The following is an 18,625-nucleotide window of genomic DNA, read 5'->3' as shown; positions in this document are numbered from 1 at the left end:
AATGTGCCTATTAGTCTTTTTAATGACTACCCCACCCCTGCTAATACCCCCACCACATCAGTACAGAGTAGGGAAATAAATCTGACAGCAAAGCTGATCCCTACCAGTCCCCGCAAAGGTGACCAGACACTAGCTTCACTGCCAGTAGAGTGGAAGGTGGGTAGCCTGCCAGATGAAGATGCCCTGAGAAGAATGGGGGTGAGTTAAATAGCACCCACACCAGCCCTTCACTCTCTGCAGTGTTGGTGCAGCATGTGCCTGTACACTGAATCCACTTGCCAGGCCCCTCCATGCCCTGAGTGGCTGCAAACCTTTGGACATAACTTTGAATACCTGAATTCAGTTTCTCCACTGTGATCAATTTGTATTGGTCTCTTGGATTTAGTTAAGGGCTTTGACTCAAGGCAGTGCTTGTTACAATAATCTGTCCTCTTTTGGAGGTCTGGAAGCTTGTGGAACACAACAAGCCAGTCTGATGAGAATTTACAATGAGCATGACTGGAATTTATGGCTACTCACATAGAACGGCTACTTGCATAGAATTCTGCAACCATACAATTATGCTTCATCTAAGCATATATGCCCCACTGTCAGCAACAAACATGTACCTTACTCACATTCTTTTTGTATTTGATCAAGAATGGGAAAGATCCAGTTTCAAACTCTCATTCAGAGCCACAAAGCTCACTGGGTGGTTTTTCGTCAGTCATTATATTTCAGTCTAACTTACCTCATAGCATTGTTGTGAAGATAAAAGAGGAATTGATCCAAATATGCTACTATGAGATCCTTGGAGGAAAATCAAGGTATAAATAAATAAAAATAACGCTGGCCTATTTATTGCTAAGGTTGTGTCTGGCATGCATGACTTCAGACTATAAGTGCAGGAAATGAGGGCTAAACATTCATTCTATTAGTTTGCCAGAAGTAGCTTTTACATCACATGAAAGCTCAAATATAATGCAGAATTTAACACTTGGAAAACCTTGGGGCATTGGAATAACCTGCCCTGTGAATGCAGCCACTATCCTGCCCAGTAGTATACATTTAACTAATTCTGTGCAGCTAATTTCTCTCAAGTAAGTAAAAAAAGGATTGCATCATTTCCCCCCACAGCATAGCTAAATTTTTCATTAAAAACTATGCATATAATAGTGTATGCATATAATAGTGTCAATACATTATTTTGTTGCTATACAAATGCAGCCTGCCCCAGTGAATGCCTAGACACTGTTTGCTTGCTTGCTTGCTTGCTTGCTTATACTTTATGTATTTATTGTATTTATAATGTACCTTTCATCCATGGACATAAAAGTTGGCACAACCCAAATAGTCTCTGACCGGCATAGACTTTCAGCAAGCTTGCTTATTCATGTGATTTCACACCATGTCCTGGTTTGAACTTTTGTCCAATTCAGTTTAAAGTGTTATCTTTCCTACTTTGTCATCAATTATAAACAAAGGGTAGCACTACAGCCTGTTGTTACATACTTATCTGAATGGACACCAACAGCCATTCATACTGCAAATTTAGAATATTGCCCTGAGAATTCTGCCAGGCTTATTGAAATCTGCCAGCCAGACTTCATTGTTTTATTGTAAAAAAAAACAAGCAAAATGGTGTAAATTGTGACTTTGCTCATAAATGAGGTAAGCCACAGCACTTGGATATAAGTTGATCTAGGCTTCAACCCCAAACACAATTTTATAAAAGTTCCATTAAAATCAATAGGATTTACTTGCAAGCAAGCATGTTTAAGATTGGGGATTGACTTCAATGTGACTAAATCTCTTAAATCCAAGTAATCCTTTGTAACTGGTTTGTGGATTAGGCTGCCTTAAACCATATGCAAGCACAGCCTTCTCTTAAAGAGGTAACTCTATTCCAAAACAGCAGACTTGCTGAAACAAACTCATTATGCACAGTTTCAGTGCAGTTTCATCAAAGCATTTTATGGACATGAAACTCACAAAATGTAACACATCTCAGAAAAATGAAGGTAACATATTTTGGACCCACAGGAAGTATAATTTTCTCTGAGCTTCACTGAAAAACCCATACTCTGCTGGCACTGGTAAAGCAATTGTTAGCAAGATATGGGGAAAGGAATGTATTTTCAACTGAAATTGCAAAGAGAATAGTAGCAAAGCATACCGTAATTATTTAAATGAAATTTGGCCCAAACACCAGAACTAGCACCACCAGTTTGGCAAAATATGTTACACATATTTTATAGGGAGCACAGATCAGACAGGCTGCCAATTCCGGTTTCATGCCATGAACAAACCCTACAACCAGGGCTATAACATACCAATTTAGGCACATTTGACTCTCATTTCAAAATAAAATTGCAAGTGCTGAAACAGTGGTACTTGACAGTCTCCTGAAAGCTTCTGTGGCAGCTGTGGGGAGGGCTGGAACATGTAGTGTGTGCTTTAAATCCTGTACATTTTTGTAGTGCAAAAGCACAAAAAAATTAAAAAGAAGAGCCATACATCAATGGCAGTGTACATCATTTGCCTACAGATGTTTCCTGAAACATACACGAGTATAACTGACACTGTACAAGATAAAATCCAATGGAAAAAATCACGAATGAGAATGAAAAGACACTTCCATTATTTGATGAAACAGGCAGACATTACAACTCCATTCATGTTACTCTGGCTAAGACATCTACTCTGCAACACGGTTTGGATTTACTTAGTTTTAATTTCTACTATTTATGTTGTTGTAACCTTGGAACTGTAGGGTAAAGGGTGGATGAAAGCAAAACAATGATAATAATAAATACAACCAACCCTAAACTTGGGACAGTCAACCTATATTACAGGTGGCTTTTCTATTCCTCAGACAGAAGTATATTTTGCTGCACAACCCAATACTTTCATGGAATGTCAACATCTATAATAAAGTCAGCACCACTTTTCATATCTATTCAGCATATGACTGAGACAGGTATGACTAGAAAATTAAATACAAAACGAAAAGAGAAATGAAATACTTTAAAGTGTCTGATATCTCTGCCTGTCAAAACTTTTGACAACAGTTTTCTTTGCCTTACAAATTAAATTGTGGGCAAAGGGTTTTTTTTAACCATACCTTGATTAAAATTTGTTAGAGGCATTATAGGAACCAGATGAAAATGATTTGAAGAAAGCCAGTTAGCTGCCCTTATCTAATAAATTTCTGTGCATGCTGCACAACAGGTAACCGTTTATATTGTCTTTTTATGTCCTAAAGTCTGTAACAAGTTTATCTAATTTCATTGATTAGTCGTGGTTGTAATTTTTTTTAATAATGGATCATCACAGATTAATACAACTAGATTAAAGAAATGCAATTTCTTATTAATTATTAATCTAAAGCTATGGGGAGAGTCCAAACAAAATAAGTGTAAGAGAAGAGAAATTGATAGCCCAGCTGTGTCCTTATCTGGCCAGGGACAGCTTCTAAGTTGGATTAGTGCAACACACTGTATGTAGGGCTACCTCTGAAGATTGTTCAGAAACGTCATTTGGTTCAAAATTTGGTGGCCAGGTTGCTCACAGGGCAAGACGGTTTGCGCATATTACACTGATCTGGCCTGACAGTACTGGCTGTCAGTTAGTTTCTGGGCCCAATTCAAAGTGCTGGTTTGAACCTTAAATGGTTCAAGACCACAATACCTTAAGAACCACCTCTGCCCATATGATCCAACCCAGACCCTGTGATCATCATCACAGGCCTTTCTTTGTATGCCTCCTCTACGAAAGGTCCAGAGGGTGGCAACATCAGAATGGGCCTTTTCTGTGGTAGCTCCCCATTTGTGGAATGCTCTTCCCAGGGAGGCTCACCTGGTGCCTTCATTACATATCTTTAGGCACAGGTGAAAACGTTTTTCTTCTCCCAGGTGTTCAGGTGACTAACATTCTATGGCTTTTAAAAATGTGTTTGTGGGATGAGGATTATTGGGGGTGGGAAGTTGTTTCATTGAGTATTTTGTATTCTCTTTTTGTATTTCTCTGTTGTGAACCACCCTAGGCTCTTGGGCAGTATGCAAATTTAAATAAATAAATAAAATAATAAAATAATATTAGTTGGAATATAGGTATACATTTTTCTGTACATTAACTGAATATGATTACTAGATGATCACAAGTGCAAAATTAGAAACGCTTTGAGCTTATTTAAAAATGAGCATGGACTTTATCTTATTTCCAGCATAGTGGTGTATTATCCTGATATATAGAAGGTGTTATTTATCATTCCTAAGCAACATACTTATCTATGCCAGCAGACTATGTATACCAGGCATAGGCAAACTCGGGCCTCCAGATGTTTTGGGACTACAACTCCCATCATCCCTAGCTAACAGGACCAGTGGTCAGGGATGATGGGAATTGTAGTCCAAAAACATCTGGAGGGCTGAGTTTGCCTATAACTGATCTATACCTTCAGTAATGCATTCACAAATAAGAGAATAAATGCTAGATCAGAGCAGCATTCTTTCCACTGTGACCGGATGCCTATGGGAAGACCACAAGCAGGACACAAGTGCAATGGCTCTAGCCTTTCCCAGCAACTGGTGTTCAGAGGCAAGCTGCTTCTGATGTGGAAGTTAATGCAGAAATCATGATCCATGAACTTGCCCAATTTCCTTTTTTTAAGCACCAATGTTGGTGGCCATCACAATATCTTCTAGTAGAAAATTCTATGTGCTGTGTGAATAATTACTTCCTTTGTCTATTGCTTTCAGCTTCATTTAGTGACCCCAGGTCTGGCATTAAGAGGAGAAATAAGTTCATAAGCTGCATTTAAAACTGAAAGTGAACCTACAGGGAGCATGAACTGAAACCTAAGAATGCAGATTTTGTTTAAAACAGGTTTAGTTTAGGTTTCTGGTTGAGGTTCGCTACAGCCACTCAAGGTTTCGCTGCTGGAACAGAGCATTCCTTGCACAAGTATCTATCCTAAGATTGTGCCACTGACCAACAAATTTATTCAGGAGAGCAATTGTATGCTGTATATATGAATTAATGCAAATAGAAATGAACAGGTTATGTTAGGGTCAAACCAATGCCAATAGGAACTAACTGCAAAGACCAACAAGGAGGTTTTTGACATAATTGTTTCAGGGAGAGAAAAAGTTTAGCTGCCCCTTCTCAGGATGCACAGCCCCAAGGCACAGTTTAGGCTTTTTCTTGGCTGTGATTTACACAACCAAAATGCATGTTAATAGCTGTCAGACAATTAAATGACTCCTACTTTGGGGTCCTAGAATGATTTATTTCCTAAGCAAACTGTAAGGTGAGCAAAAGTATATCTAGTGAACCAAACAATGGCAGCTGCACATTCACTCCCAAGTATGGTATCTTTCCTCCTGATATGAGAAGGATAAGGCAGAATTTATTTTAGCACCTGCATGCATTCCTAAGCTTTGTGCATCCCTCCTTCTCCCTTTGTATAATGCCTGCTGGCACAGCTGTTTCACTTACATATTTTGTTGTTACTGCTGCTCCTGCTGCTTTATCTTGTAACTGACGTAGCTTTTCATTGTGCTGCCACAGCTTCTTATGCTCCACTTGGTTCTTTTCTGTGACTTCCACACCCCAGTTTCCTGAATTCAGTCTGATGCTGACTGCTCTGACTTGTCTATCTTCCCCTTACAGCCTTCTGTGTCATTCTGTGTAACTCGACCTTGTCCTCACCTGCAGATCTCTTTTTCAGCACCACATATTGTGTTGGGCATCCAGCCATGGTATTGGGACTAAGCATAGAAAATACCCCACTGCTTTTGGGCATGGATTGAAACCCATTAGCCATCTGTTCTCTGTGATCATTAGGAATAAATCCTGCTCTGGGCTGGTCTATAGCAATAACTTTAAACATCTCTAGTTGTTCCTCCACTCTACCAACCCCTTAATCTAAGGATAGTGCAATTCTGAATAATTTGAAATCAGATTGTAAAGTAATTGTAAATATATATAATCACTTCCTTCAGGGTTTTGTTTTCTTTTGCAATTGGCTGTCTTCATTTCCTCCACAGTTGCCACTAAATTTATCAATGGCTTCCCTTCCAGGCACGATGAAGCTACGCCTTTTCACTTATTATCCTAATGAAACAAGCATACATTGTCCAAGAATACATCAAAGTAATGCAAAATTGTTTTCTTTCACACTCAGTCCTAAAAAAGAGGAAAGTGGTTTCAACTCCTTTTTTATTTTCAAAGATGAATGCCAGCAAATAGTCATATTTAACGGTCTTGAGGTACATGGGAATAGAGTACCTCACAATTATGTAGATGCATTTGGGAGCAAAGGTCTCTTTTTCTTGTTATAATTTAACTATAGAAAAAGCTTTTCTTCAGAGAGCTTCATAAAACTGGTAAAAACCTGTTTTTAAGTTTTGGTGGGTTGTTGTTTTTAACCTATAGTATGTGTCTGATTACTGAAACAAGTTAACGGAAATGGGAGAGCTGCATGCTTGTCTTAAGAGAATACCAGAATGATGTTGATAGTTTATTCTAGGCTGCTATAAACCATTCCATTAAATTAGGATTTTTAAAGGCACCTTTGCAGAAATGTTTTGTGATTCTTGATCCTCTTATAGACAGATTGGAAAGGATGGTATTTTACCAAAATGGTTTGTTGGATTTGTCAAACTATTGCCAGAGAGATCTGGGGTCAAATACGTCCCCAGCCACAAAGCTTGCTGCATGGAGCTTGGGCCAGCCACTATTTCTCTTTCTAGCCAACCATATGGGGTTGTTGTGCTAATGAAATGGGGGGTAGTTAGTTGACTGGGAAGAGCCATGTGTGAAACCCTGAGCCCACTGGAGGAAGGACAGACCATAAATATAATAACAAACTGTACTAGGATGTATTTGAGCTGACTAACATGGCAAATAGAAAATGCAGTCAAAATAGATGAATCAAGATTTTTACTAGCTACCATAATTTTTATTAATGTTAAACACAGCAGAGGTCTCCTTCCCAAAATCAAGTAACATGCACACTAAATATAAAGGACAGATAAGCACCACTCAGCCATAACTTTTCAAATAGGTTGCTGCATAAAGAACAGATATCTCCTGTCAGAACTACGTTGCCTGATTAGTTAACAGTTAATTCACCCAGGGATGTACCCTTGGTTGAGTGAGGATCAAAGTGACATTTGGATGGAGGCACTTTCTTTCCTGCAGAGCAGGATGAATGGCAAACCCTTTTGTACGTGTCCTAAAATTATAATTGCTCAGTAAATTTCAGATCAATGTTAATGGGACTCTTTGCTCAAGACTGTTTTCACTTAAAGTAGTTCAATTTTCTCTCAGTTTGTTTCTTTGTACCTTAATCCTCAATGCATTTCCTATGAAGGATGTTCTACCATATCAACAAAACTTGCTTCCAAATGGTGTGCTTAAGATCACAGCCTCAGGGGGCAAAAAATTAAAATAAAGTATTGTTCTTATCTTCCGCTATTACTTCAAAAGAAAAAGAAAACTACAGTGATATGAAAGAGGTGGAATCAATTACATTGGTACACTATTTGATTTTTTTTAGCACGCTCTAGCTTTTTCTAGAGCTAAACTGAGTCACTGTATTATTCACAAAGATAATGCTTAAGGGTACAACAAGTCATAGGTTTATCTTTAGAAAATTACCCATTTTCCATTTTTCTGTTTTGTCACAATCATATACATCTTAAGTGAGAATATAAGGATCCTAAAAATTGTCTATTAAGAAACCACGTAAAATAATAGAGGTATTCCCGTAGTTAATGATAGTGTTTGCCATCTTTTTATTCCTACAAAATAATTATTCTACATTGTCCTAATTATCTGAGTGCTCCCTCAAACTAATTTTTCCAATGCCAACTTTGATTGTATATGTGGTGATGCTGATCATTTAACAAAGTTATGTATAGATTACCTTATAAATGAATACTAACATATTCTCTTTTTTTGCATTCATTTATAAGGCAATCTATACATAACTTTGTTAAATGATCAGCATCACCACCTATACTAACATATTCAAATAGGGGCGTGGATGGTGCTGTGGTCTAAACCACAGAGCCTAGGGCTTGCTGATCGGAAAGTCTGCAGTTCGAATCCCTGTAATGGGGTGAGCTCCCGTTGTTCGGTCCCAGCTCCTGCCCACCTAGCAGTTTGAAAGCACATCAGAGTGCAAGTAGATAAATAGGTACCGCTCAGGACGGAAGGTAAACAGTGTTTCTGTGCGCTGCTCTGGTTTGCCAGAAGCGGCTTAGTCATGCTGGCCACATGATCCAGAAGCTGTCTGTGGACAAACACCAGTTCCCTTGCCCTATAGAGCGAGATGAGCGCGCAACCCCAGAGTCATCTGCGACTGGACCTAATGGTCAGGGGTACCTTTACCTTTAATATATTCAAATACTAATGAGATTACACAATTGTTACATTTAATAAATATTAGTGGTCACATTGATTATGCAAATGTTATTTTTAGCATTTATTTAATTAAATGTCATATAGGGCTAATAAGTAATTAAAGCTCTTTGGTGTGAGCGGTGATACAAACTCATTTTTGTTACTGATTATAATACCATTACTTTGAATCAGTAGTATTATGCTGTGTAGCAGAGGTGTAACTGGGCTTATTATCTGCCAGAGCTCTTGCTACTATTAGAAGAGAGACATTGTGTCCTTTGTATTGTGCAAGAGACATAATTATATCAGAGAGATATCCAACAAACTCATGCGGTGAATATGACTAACATTCATATGCACCAGCTCCTAGGGGTTGAGGCACTTTCGGCCCAGCAATATTTTTTTGGTGTGTTTTGTTTTGTTGTTTTGTTTTAGTAAGCCAGTCCCCCACAATATTCAGAGGGCATTTGGTTCTGCCCCCTGGCTACTCATAATATTGTGCATATGACATCAGGATGTCACATCAGGCCCCCTCAATCATCTTGAGAAGCTGGCGCCTCTGCTAACACTGGATCTCACCCTCAAACTTTTCTAATAATCTGGGTACTTTGCAAGTTTGACATCATGACTGAGTTGCACTGAAAGCTACAAGGCTTGAGTTTCACTGAAACCAGGCCTGACCTCAGGTTAGAACAGGTCTAAATAATCTGTGTCTTCCAAGAATGTCTGTAGTTGTCTCACCACTAAACCAAATGTTATCATCTAGTTTTATAAACTTTGCTAAGGTTGCCCATAATTATCAGTATTAAAGCTGTTTGGTTGTACTCTAAGGTGGTTACTCTTGTTGAAGTTCAGAGGCTACTGCTTAATTCACACCACTTTTACAGTCAAAAACTGCAAATTAGGAATTCACTAATAGGATATGAATATGCAGTTGCTATATTTGCCAAGAATAAAGCAAAATTTGCTTCAATGTTTTTTTGCCAACTTGCATCTGTACCTGTAACCATCAGAAACAGATGCACAGATAAGGTGTTGTGACTGTGCTCAGTCTTGTCCCTTTACAACTCTTGACCAGTCTTGCAGACCTGCACATGGTGTTCTCTCAGCTAATGTGGGAGCACTTTCAGCTGTAAGTCACTCAGTAAGTGGGGGAAAGCAGAATCTTTGGGAAGAATGACACCAGACGCAAACTCCCACTGTTTTTAGGTTTGCAACTTTTTTGCTGTAGAAGGAACAGCAAAAACAACAACTCAGTCCTTCTTGGTATTTCTCTTAAGTAATAAAAATGTCCACTGCAAGAAAGTGTAAGAGAGATCTACTTTGTAAACAGTATGAACATGAAATCGATTCATATGTGTTAATTAGCAGTGAGCATTCTCCCATGAAAGCCAGTGTGTCCCGGTGGATACAGACAAACAAACAAAAACACTGAGCTGAAAATGTCAAATTCTGTCTTGGCCACAGACTCACTGAATAGCCAAATCTCCCATTTTTACTTTGGAAATAACAATGATACACCTCAAATGGTTGCTGATGAAGTCTCTGTTGTACGTGCCATCCAGGTGTAAAGGTCTGCAGAAGCTAATAGAGCATTTTCATTTATGACCCCTCCTCTGTTATAATCTGAGTTTTGTCAGATCTGAAAGTTTTGCCTGCAGGCATGCTGCTAAAATGCTTTTGTTTAGCTGAGCACTTAATGTTTTAAATGAACGAATTCAATACTCAGAAACTTTATTTTCTTTCATCAGTCGATGCTGTTCTGGTAAAATGTCTACTTTCACCTGCAATCCAAATCCTTTTTGCACCAGGCCAGGGAAGAGGCAGGAATTTGACTGTTCTACCTTCAGTGGACTGCCAAGAGATGGCACATTCTATACAGCTGAGTCACAGTAACATAATCCTTCATACATCATTCAACTTCCACACTGTACAATGTATATATTCAAAAAAACACCCCTAAATTATGCTCCATTAGCATTATCGTTGAGGGCTCCAGCATTCCTGTTTAAAGAATTAGTAAGGAAAGATACAACTGTAGGCCCAATTTGATTGTTTCCAGCTACTGAAGAAAAGGGACTTCTCAGTAAGGATGTACATGGAATCACTAAAGTATAAGGCTGTGCTGTCACTGGACATGTCACCAAAAGACTTTCATTTCCAAACAATAGTTTCTCTGCTTTATGCAACCCATGGAAAGAGTATGTAGCCTATTCTGCATAACCAGGGGTAGGATTACAACTATAGATCTGAGGAGGTAACAGTGATAATGATATAGCCCAATGATCTTGCACAACAATATTCCACTTCAAAATTATCTGTCTTGCCCTTTTGTTACAGCTGAGTGTGCTAATTAAAATGACGTACTATTCAAGAACACGTCAACTGCATTTGTTGTTTCAGTATTCAACTACCTTCACAAATAGATCAGCGCTTGCGCTTCTCTTCAATAAACCTAATAAAGCATGCCATCTCAATCTCTAAGTTACCCCAAAAAAGTGACTGAACCCCTTTTCAGTCTCATGTGGACAACTGCTTTTAGCGTTCCAGCAGTGTGGAGTTGGGTGCAGAAGCATATGACTACACGTAGGTTGAAGTAGATTCCAAATGGCCCCAACTAAATTTCTTGCAGCTCACAGTGTTAGGTGTGATAGAGGGCAGGGATCCAGTCAACAAGCTGCCTGATTCCTGGCTGATACTTCCACCACAACCTGAATGTCAGAATTTGATGTGAGTTGCCAGAATCTCAGACCCACAGTAATGGGGAGGGGGAGGGGTGGTCTCCTATTACTGTCTTAGTATAGACCAGATGTGGAAGGTTCTCCCTCAGGTGTGTCCTAAAGACCTGCATCCTAGCAACCACCTGTCACACCAAATTGACATCCAAGGCAAGGTCTGGATTGCAGCAGTAAACTCGACCAGAAAGTCACAGGCTGTGGACAATAGAATACAACCCACTCCTTTCCCTTTCACCACATGATGGCACCAAGTAGGAACCCCAATAAGCAGCGACCCCAGAGTTGTCTTATAGTTAACGCAGAATTCTTTGACTATACTCCAGAAAGCTGTGAGATCTGAATTTAGCTCACACTCAATGGGCCGTATCCAATGCTGAGGCTCCACTGGTGGCAAAACCAACTTCCCTGTCCTCTTCCTTTCCTGATACTTCTAGCCCCTCTGCTCCCTCAAGGAAGTCCTGCTGTGCCAGTGATACCATGCATGTGGGGCACTGGGTACAACCCAATAATTTCATCCAGTCAATACAGGTACAAACAAGGATAATTCTTACATTATCTATGATATAGTGTGGGGCGGGGAGCTTTTCAGCATGCTGCTGCTGCACAGTACCTTCTGTGATCTGTATGGAGACTAGTTGCATTTATTGTGCCTGTCTCTGACACTTAAAAAAGTTGAAACTTCTATACAAATTATACTTAATATGAACTTAACAATATGAACCTTCTTGTGGAGTTAAGTTCCTTTATAATAGGAACTTTACTCCATTCAGAAAATGTAATTATATGTGCTACATTTGTGCATAGAATTAGGCCTGCTGAGGTCTTGGAATACATCTGCATGACAATGCAATTTATCTCTCTGTGAAAATAAAGTGTTGCCTAACAGCTGTCTGATTTCAGTCTTCCACATTTCAGTCCATCCTAGTTCTAATGAAAATGTAGGTACAAGTATAAACTGTAATTAGAAAGCATGCCTTAAGAGCTAATTCTTCTTGTGTTAATTATACCAATAAACAAGCTAATTCAAATGGAGTTATCTTAAATAGAAAGGTATTTTCAGGGGGTGGGAACATTCAATTTGTTTCCTTTTACTTTGACTAATTCTTTGTTTCATAAGTGCAATTCAAAAATAATTGTTACAGTCAAGTTCCAGACCTCAAAGTGTTCCTAGCACAAACCCAAATAATAAAAAATCAAATTTGTGGCAAACATGAAAGAGAAAGTAAAATAAAAGCAACCCCACCATCCATTCTAAGAGTGAGTTCATAGAATGCCCCATCACAACCTTACTTATACTTCTGCAACTTCATCCCACACTGGTTCCACATGGACTCCCCACTACAGAAGGTGGCACTGGGTGACCACAATAGACTGTATTTTGAACACAGTAACCTGCTTCATTCACTTATAACATTTCTGGTTTGGGGCAGAAGCATAAAACCCACAAGCATGGGAAGTTACCATCTGGGCATGCATTAACAATATTATTTGTATAGTCTTATGTGATACTCAGTACACTCCCCAATAAATGCTCCTTTAAAATATTAGGCAGTACAAAGACAATTTGCAGTGTATGGCTATCCTATGTGGAGTCACAAACAACATTTGCTCACACTGAATATATAGCAAAACCTACCCTGGGTAGCAATGTATTCTTGCCATCTTTGCCTGTATCTGCACAGCTTACAACTATTAATCACTGCTGCATTTCTTTCAGAAGCAAAAGCGCACATAGCATCTTTATTTTACATAGCAACTAACACTTAAAGGCCTTGGTTTGTACCAAAAACTTCATTGTATATACAGATCCTTCACAGATTTGATAAATTGTAATTCCCAGCTATATGTCTTGCCAAAGTCTCTACTAAAATGCTGTATAACCACTGTATTTATGACTGTCCTTTGAGACTACAACAAATGCACACAATTATTCAAGATTATTCCAGCCATTAAGTTGCGAGGCTTTATTGCTGCAATTTGAATGGATATATTTCTTCTTTACCAGGAAAAATATGGATTGATCACCTCTGTTTTCAAACAATAACGGAGAAAATACTTAATCTAATTCCTACCAAATAAAAACCTAGATCACTTCCCACTAGCAAAACAGCCTACTGCACATACAACCCACAGAAACAGTGACAATGTCAAAGAACAATGTCTACTACAGAAATTAAGGGATTTATTTCTTTATTTACAGTTTAATGTATTTACCCAAGTAATACAAACTCAAATATCTGATATGCCTCCTGGGTCATATCAGATTGGTCATATCAGCTTGGTTGTGTCAACCTTTTCTTCCTTCAATTAACCTACTTTTATAAATCAAGAACACCACCCTGTACTTTATTTGGTCCATTAAAGTTTACACCATGCTACACTGGTACCGGTTTGTACTTGAGAATTTTCCTGAGGATCCAAAGGCTTTGAGAACATTGTATAAACAATTTCACTGGTAGGTGTCTTTCCCACAACAATTTTATCTCTTCAGGATTAATTTGAAATTATTGTCACGAAGGAAGACATATGGCAAGTGTTACGTAAGAATGGAAACTCCACATGGATTTTGCTGAAAAGGCCCTTGTGTTAGACACTAATGCAGAAACCCTGCTCAAATGGGTTTTCTATTCTGGTATGTTCTCCAAGTAGCAAATGAAAAGAAAAGAAATGGTAACCCATGGTCCTCTTTAGTTAAGTTTCCTGGGGAGCCTTCTGTATGCATAGTCAATTCCAATCCGTGTTCACAGATATATCCAGATTTTCTGGTGCATATTTTTTAAAAATCTCAAAAGCCTGAAACTTTTCTCTAAGACACAACAGTGTTTTATTATTATGTTCTGAAGGCACGTGAGGCCATCACCTTGCTGAAACTAAGCAGAACTGAGTGTAGTCAGTGCCTGAAAGGTGATCACTTCAGAAACAAAATAAAAAAATTCCTTCCAATAGCACCTTAGATACCAACTAAGTTTGTTATTGGTATGAGCTTCTGTGTGCATGCACACTTCTTCAGATACCAGAAACACATGCATACCACCTGGGGTTCCATTGTGGAAGAAAGGCAAGATATAAATGTAAGAAAATAAATAAACAAATGGTGCACTATTAAACATTTCTTGTGTTCAAAACACTATGTGATATGGCATAGCAATCAAAGATGCAATACTGTGCATACACACACATGTATGTGCCTACACAAACACACACCCTACCAAAGCAGTATTCTGCTGAATAATGTTTTGGAAGTCCATGCTTTTATGCTATTTCCTTCTTCTACCCCCCCCCCACATATTCAGACGTGTTTAGATATTATTGTACTCTTCAAATAATATTGTAACCTTTCTTTTGAATGCCATATTCAATTCATAAAATGTCATGGTCTATGCAGTGGTTTTGCCCTGACAGCAAGACTTACAATGATTCCAGCATCCAATTAAGATCCCAAGAGGACATTGTGCACTTCTATGTGCATTGGTGTTTCCCTGTTTTCTCTTCAAATGCAGTTGTTCTTGTGTTCTGTTGCAAGCTACTTTCAAAAAATCCTGAGTTTTGAAAGTGGTTTTTGCAAAAAGAGGTGATGCTCAAATGTAGGTTTCTCAGAAGTCCTACTGCATTTGTTGAGCTTGCCTCACAGTAACCCTTGTGGATCCAAGCCAAAGCATTTAACACTCAGATCCTTAAACGATGGACTGTACCAAGACATATCACTATAATATGCCCATACAAAAGTAGTCTTATAATGTATTAGCTTGCTTAGAATGCTTAGAATGACATCATAAGAATGTTCAAATATTTTCACGCACCATCTAGCCTTTCAAACGCTTTTTGAAAAATTCTCTCAAGAAAGATATATTTCAAGTCATTGGTCACTCTGTTGGCCAAGTGCTATTTGAATCCTTTACTGTGGTGCATTTATAAACTGGTACCACATACTCATCTTACGGAAAGAAGCAGCTTTAGGCTGATAGCCCAAAGAAAAATTCTTAGCTATAAGGTATTTCAGTATGGCATTGGGGAAATTATTTTCCTTCTTATACAGTTAAAGTTTGCTGCAGTCATCCACTTCCATATTTTATTTCTTTTTGAGTAAAACAGCAGTTATAAACTGAAAATTCCGATGCACACATATATGATATGTTGTTCCAAACAACTAGATGTCAACTCCTCAAGACTGCTGCACTGAGTACTTTTAAGCTTTACACACAGAGAATGCTATCTCACTTGGCTTATTATCAAGGAAGACCATGAGAAAATAAAACAGAAGAATAGTCTCTATAAGAATAGTCTCTTTTTGCAGTCTAGTGTCTTGCATTACTAAAATGTTTCTCACAGTTGTCTACAAAATCATCAAGCGTTTATTAATACCTTGCAATGAAGTTAAATTGGGAAAACATATCATGAAGTACAGGTGACATCCTGCCTTATCTGAAGCAGAAGTGTTAATGGCTGACAAGCTGATTTAAGTGATCAATAGTTCCATGTTGCCTCCCCCTGCCCCAAACTATTCTGGGCAGACTAGGAACAGTGGGTAAGGCCTCCAGTTAGGAACAATTTTATATATCCAAAGGCTGTCCTGGGAATCTGATCTCTGAAGTTGCCTATGCAGACACAACAAAGAGTGTACAATGAAAATCATTTCACTTTCCCCATATTTGACAAATAAAAGAAATTTGCAGGATAAATACAAGGTGCATTGCCTCCAATCCATTAACTGCTTAGTCCAGAGTAGTATCCCTTAGCTTGCCTTTAGGAAAGTTGTTTCTATATTGTGGCCACGACAACTCAAAGTGCTTTAATCTTCCTACATTTACCCTGATTTTGAAACTTGCACTAATACCTTGTATCAGACTACTTTCCAGCCCATCCTTGTCTTTTCTCCTTAGAAAGCATTTAACATGGCCCCAGTGCTTTTACCCAATGAAATCCATATGCTTTACACTGCTCAATTCCACAACAGAAAGAATAAGCTTTTCAAGTGAAACTCAAAAGGACATTATTGTCAAAGCACTTGCCACTAAAATTAAAGAGAAATATTGAAATCGCTTAGCAAAATCCATTAAAAAGTCTCCAGCAATTACCGGCTTTATATGTTTCACACAAATCATGCCAAGCAGTGTAAAAGAAATTGGGGTGGGGGGACGCTCCCCAGTGCTTCCCCCATCTAGCCAAATGCCTCTTGACATTTGTCAAGCCAGAACTATCATAAATCTTGAAGAAGTTACAATGCAAAAGAACAAAAAAATCCAAAACATATCCCTGGTTAAATGAAGCCAGACACTAATTTGATATAAAAACATTTTGCAAATATTAAGGCTTCCCTTAAGGGATCCATATTTCACAATTACGGCCAGCTATTAAAGCACGCGATGAAAAGAGATGGGATGGGAGGAAGAGGGGGAGGGAAGGAGTTGATGAGTTTTCATACCCGATGCTTCCTTGGTCCAAGTGCAGAAATGCCCACAGGAGAGCGAGAACTCGGAACAGGAGGAGATCCGAGGAGGAATGCACCCGGATGGCAGGAGGTGGTACTGCCTTTCCCAATGTGGGAGCTTAATAGCTTGTACTTGGACAAACCTCACCTTTCCCAGGTGACTCTCTCGCTGCCATAGCCCAGCCTGGCAATGGCATCTCTGCTTCTCCGTCAGAGCCAAGTCTCCGGGGCAGGGCGCACACCAAGCCCTACCCTCCTAAGTGGTTGCCAAGCCCCTTTCCCACCGATCTCTGCCACAGATCCTCACCCCAACAATGCACAGAGCCCGCCCGCCCCTTCCACAGCGCCCTCAGCAACCCCCAGAGCTGCCCGGCGGAGCCAGAGCGCGGAGGCATCCCCACATTGGAACACAATGGGACTTACTCCCAGGTAAGTGCGCACACGCAGGATGGCAGCCTCCAGCAGCCTCCCGAACAATGCACTGCAGAGAGAGAGGGAGAAGGAGTGTGTGCGCGCGTGTGCCTTCGCAAAACTGCACCAGGAAGAGAAGCAGAGAGGCGCCCCTTTGCACGCCAAACACGCGCGCGCGCGTGCCCACGTATACATACACATGCATGCACCCACCCACCCCAAAGTGTGTCCCTAACCTTCGAGCCGAGGAGAACCCCAAAGTGCCCGAGCCGCGCCAGAAGGCGGCACAGTCCCCAAGCCCCTTCGCTGAGCTCCATACTCACGCGCAGGGCTCTCCTCCGCGATGGCAAGGCAGCTCCAGCCCAGCAGCCCAAAGTCCTGCTGACGGAGGGCGGGGAGGGAGGGAGAGAGGGAGGGAGGGAGATGCCCGCTCCACTCCTGCTCTCCGCCTGCCCGCTCCCCCGCCTCCTCTTCGGGATTCGCTTCTCCTCCTTCCTAGCTCCGGCTATGGCACCGCTTGGCGCTTATCCTTCGCCAGCAAGAAGTCTCCTTGGCGTCTTCCCCGCCAAACCGGGCAGCGCCTGGGCGACGGAGGCAGAGAGAGAGAGAGAGAGACCGCGGGCAGCAGCCGGAGCCGTAGAGCGCGCGGGAGAAGTAGTGGAGTTCAGGAGGCGGCGTTTGCTGCACATCCCCCAGCGGCCCAGGCCAGGTGCGGCAGCCGGAGCAGCAGCAGCAGCGGCAGAGCTCGCTCCCGCGGCGCAAGCACAGCGCGACCACCACCACCAGCAGCAACCCGCGTCCCTTCACTTCCAGTCAGCTTCGCTTGTGAGGAGGGCAAGCGGCGGGCAGAGCGCGAGGTGGCGGCGGCGAAGGTGGGGCTGAAGCACATTCTTGCCCTCAGTTCCCGAGGCGGCGTACAAACTCTCTCGAATTTCTGGCGGCAAATTGGCCCTCCCGTCGCCTTTGGGAAACAGCCGCCAACATCGCCCGTTGCCTTACGGCTGTGTGTGTGTGTGTGTTGTTCCTCAGTCCTCACATAAACCGGAGCCCCCTCCTCTGCTGTCCCTGTGGCGATGTTTGCACGCAGCAGCTCCTCTCTCGGCTCCCCGCTGCTTGGGGTCGAGTCACGGCAGCAGCTGCCGCCGCCACAGCTTCTTCTCCGCCTCTCCCCCTTCTCCGGTCTCGGAGGGAGCCGGCAGCAGGCAGCCTCGTCCTCCCTGTTCCCGCCAAGCGAGCGAGGCTGCCCTCCGCCCACTCCCGCGGGGCTGCCAGCCGCCCGCCGGGAGCGGCGCAGGTGCTGCCAGAGGACGGCCCGCCAGCAGACGCGCGGCTTTCGGAGAGGGCCCGCCGGGAGAAGCGCGGCTTCCCTTCGGGGCCGCCGCGCCGCCGCCTGGCTCCCCTCCCGGCCTTCGTCCCGGCCAGAATGGGTAGCCGGGCGCCGCCGAAAACTCGCAGCGTCGAAGCGCGCAGACGAGAATTTCGTCGGCTTCGCTGTCAGTTTTTGCTACCTCAGGCTGGGCGAGGGGGGAGGGGAAGAGGGAAGCGAATTAGAGCAGATGCCAAGCCTCACACAGATTGGATAGCGGAGCCAGTTGTGCTTTGGAGCCCCCCCCCCCCCGCATAGCAATGAAGAGTTGTGCGAGGCTAGGCTATCCTG

The 18,625-nt window shown here is 41.5% G+C and overlaps 1 protein-coding gene across 6 annotated transcripts in view; it reads right to left on the bottom strand.

Moving 5' to 3' along the window:
* The window catches only part of HS3ST5 (heparan sulfate-glucosamine 3-sulfotransferase 5), a 145,452-nt gene extending 127,088 nt beyond the window's left edge, over positions 1–18,364 (bottom strand). For 2 of the 6 annotated variants that reach the window (XM_082216820.1, XM_082216822.1), the window contains exon 1: positions 17,292–18,364. The gene's annotated coding sequence lies outside the window, so the exon portion shown is untranslated. Of the gene's footprint in view, positions 1–16,551; positions 16,733–16,980; positions 17,089–17,204 lie in introns of those variants that run through there. The other 4 variants (XM_082216819.1, XM_082216816.1, XM_082216818.1 and 1 more) reach the window with 4 other exon arrangements.
* Between the last annotated feature and the right edge of the window lie 261 nt (positions 18,365–18,625).

Source organism: Podarcis vaucheri, assembly GCF_965113315.1.
Source record: "Podarcis vaucheri genome assembly, chromosome: 3".
In the NCBI taxonomy this organism is placed as follows: domain Eukaryota; kingdom Metazoa; phylum Chordata; class Lepidosauria; order Squamata; family Lacertidae; genus Podarcis; species Podarcis vaucheri.
This window is presented reverse-complemented; position numbering and strand designations above follow the sequence as displayed.